Here is a 3,161-nt window from a genome sequence, read left to right on the forward strand (position 1 = left end):
CTCCTACTCTCTGCTCAGTGGTGTTGTTGGGCATTGACTGCCATAGGCAGCTTTTCCCCGGTGGGGCACAGCAACTCCCGTCTGCCCGGTAGGTGTGGGCCATACTGTTCAAGGACTCCTAAATGGCTGTGTTGTATATTTGGGTTCTCCAAACACATGCAATTAGACAACGGTGCTGCCTTTATAGCCAAGAGCGCTCAGCGGCAGGTAACTGCCTGAGGCATTTGACAACATTTCATGCCCTGTATCACCAACAGGTGGCAGGTGCCAATGAAAGATGGAATGTACTCTTCAAGGAGAAACTGAAAAAGATAAGTGCACAACCAAAGCTCAGCTCCCGCTGGAGCACACCCTTGAGACAAGGCAGTGTGGAATCTAAATGTGACAATTCCAGGAAAGGGTTGTTCTCATTCAAATAGTGTTTATAAGCTTGAGAGGGAGAAAAGAGGTCTCAACTGGTTATAAGAGACCATATTTAGTTCCGCCGTATTCTTTCTTTTTCCCTCTCATGCCTACCTCCAGGAAACCAGACTACTGGAATCTACACTTGCAAAAAGAGCTGGGGGTGGGAGATTCTAACCAGACGATGCTTCTCCTACTGCTGTGGTTACGCCTGCGGACATCAGGCCTATACTTACCTACCAAACACTAACCAGTAGTATAAGTGGTGATGGACAATTCTATTACCCTGGGCTTCGTGCTGGCCGGTCAAGGCAGCATATTCATGGTTGCCAATACCTCTTGCTGCACTTGGATTAAGGAATGAGGGAAGGTGACGTGGGGGCCCGCGGGTGGCTCAGTTGGTTTAACAATTCGGCTCTTGATTTCGGCCCAGGTCGTGATCTCATGGTGCGTGGATTCAAGCCCTGCGTTAGGCTCTGGATCCACGGTGTGGAGTCTGCTTGGGATTCTCTCCCTCTCTCCCTGCCCCTCCACCCCTCAAAAATTAAATAAATTAATTTTTTTTTAAAGTGGACTGATCTACTTCTCAACTTAGAAACAGAGTGGTTCTAAGGTTGATCCCCAGGGGCATCTGGGACATGGTGGTTTGGCTCCGAGTAGGGAGTCTGGCTGTGGTCTATCCCCCAAGTGAGCCTGACCATCCTACTGGGAGGCAAAGCTGGGTCGTGCTCATCGAATGTTATCAAATAGAAAGGACTTGGTCCAAACTCCCGTCAGTACAGTTAGCTCTCTGATGGAGTGGCTGTGCTCCTGAAAATAATTCTTAACTGGACACATGAAAGGCTGGGGTGGCAGGAAGCCTTGTGGTAGGGAACAGCTCTGACACAGTGTCCCAATGACTTGCATAGCTCCCTATAGGCCACGAAAGTCAGGCTTGACCACAGTCCCACCCAAGTTGTGGCAGAATGCATTTGGAGTCCTCCTGCAACATGCAGCCTTCGATTCCCCCTGCAGCACGAGGACATAAGCAGCCTGGTGAGGAGCCACCCCGCCTTGTGGGGACACTGCCACAAGGCCATCTCTCGTCCCTCCTCCTAGGTGCATCCTTCAATTGGTCCCTCCCTCCATTAGGGGGCAGCTGCAGGCCACGAAAGTGTCTGCTTGGCTCCTGAGCCACAGAGTCCTACCACCACATGGCCTATCATCTGGTCCCTCCAGTTCCCTTTGTCCTCTGACCTGGGAAAGTGACACCATGTTGGTCTTGCTTTTGCTGCCTGTATGAGTAAAAAGCTGGGTTTGCATCCATTGGGGCTTGTGGTCTCCTTACTGGCTGAGTCTACGGAAATGTGGCAGGCCAACCTAGTGGCTTCAGTAGTAACTCTTGTGCCCCTGTTATAACGCCACCATGCTGTGCTTAGGGACTGCTTAACCTCTTGACAGAGGGGAACATTTTGGGGATGATGGGAATTTTTTTTTAATGTTTATTTTTGAGAGAGAGACAGAGACAGAGGACGAGTGGGTGAAGGGCAGAGAGAGAGAGAGAGAGACCCAGAATCTGAAACAGGCTCCAGGCTCTGAGCTGTCAGCACAGAGCCCGACCTGGGGTTCAGACCCAGAACAGCAAGATCATGACCTAGGCCAAAGTCGGATGCTTAACCGACTGAGCCACCCAGGCACCCCAGGGAATGTTTTGTCTTGATCTGGGTAGTGATTATACTAGTGTATACAATTATCAAAACTTATCCAGCTGCAGACTGAAGACTTGTGCCAGAAACTGTAAATTATACATCAATTAAAAAAAAACTAAAAAAAAAAAAAAAAACCATTAGAGAACAAACGAACTCTTGAAAGTTATGATTGCCAAAATGAAAAATTCAGTAGTAGGGTTGGGAGAGAAATTTCCCAGAACACAGGGCAAATCACAGAGACACAGGGAACGATGAACCTAGCCTAAGTCTAACACCTGAGAACCAGGGATTCCGGTTCCTAAATAAATCTAGAAATATGTCTGTGGTAATAAAAGAGACAGGAGTGAAAACAATGAGATGACAGTGTAAATCTGGCTAATCAAACAAAAAATTGTGTAAGCAATATTCACCAGTTTGTAATTGACAGCACAATCCTTTGGGGGAGCAATAGAATGCCAAGTATCATCAGTCACATGGGTCTTTACCTTTTGCCCAGGAAACCTCACTGCTGGGACTCTGTCCTAAGACAGTTGACATAAAAAGAGAGCAGATACGGAATTCATGGAGATATTCACTGCGGTAGGGGTTTTGATGCTGCAAAAGTATGAACCACCCAGACGCCAGGTGAAAGGAGAAACACCACGAAAATGATGTCTTTCTCAAGGGGTGGCAAGTACGCATAGGCATCGTGATCGCACCCACGGGCGGCAGCACCCCTTGGCCTGAGAAGCGTAACTGCATCGGATTAAGGGGACGTGGAGCAGAACAGGCGAGTCCGGAGACCGGGCTTCACCGCTCGGCGGATGAAATGGAGGAAGAATGTTTCTACTACTGCTTGGCAATGCGCTCACGCTAGTGAGATCGGGAAAAATGAAGTTACGCGCCCCTCGCGAAGGTGTCGCAGCGAGCCGAGGCCGGGCCCGGGCTGCGGCTGCGCACTGCGGCTCCGCTGCCGGCGCCCGGGGCCGGAAGCGGGGACCGCGCTGGAGGGGCCGGGCGGCGGGCGGGGCCGGCGCGGAGGAGGCGGGGCGGGGTCGGCGCAGCTGTCCCCGCCCCGCGCGCTAGTCGGCA

This window comes from Acinonyx jubatus, chromosome B3 (assembly GCF_027475565.1).
Source record: "Acinonyx jubatus isolate Ajub_Pintada_27869175 chromosome B3, VMU_Ajub_asm_v1.0, whole genome shotgun sequence".
Lineage (NCBI taxonomy): Eukaryota > Metazoa > Chordata > Mammalia > Carnivora > Felidae > Acinonyx > Acinonyx jubatus.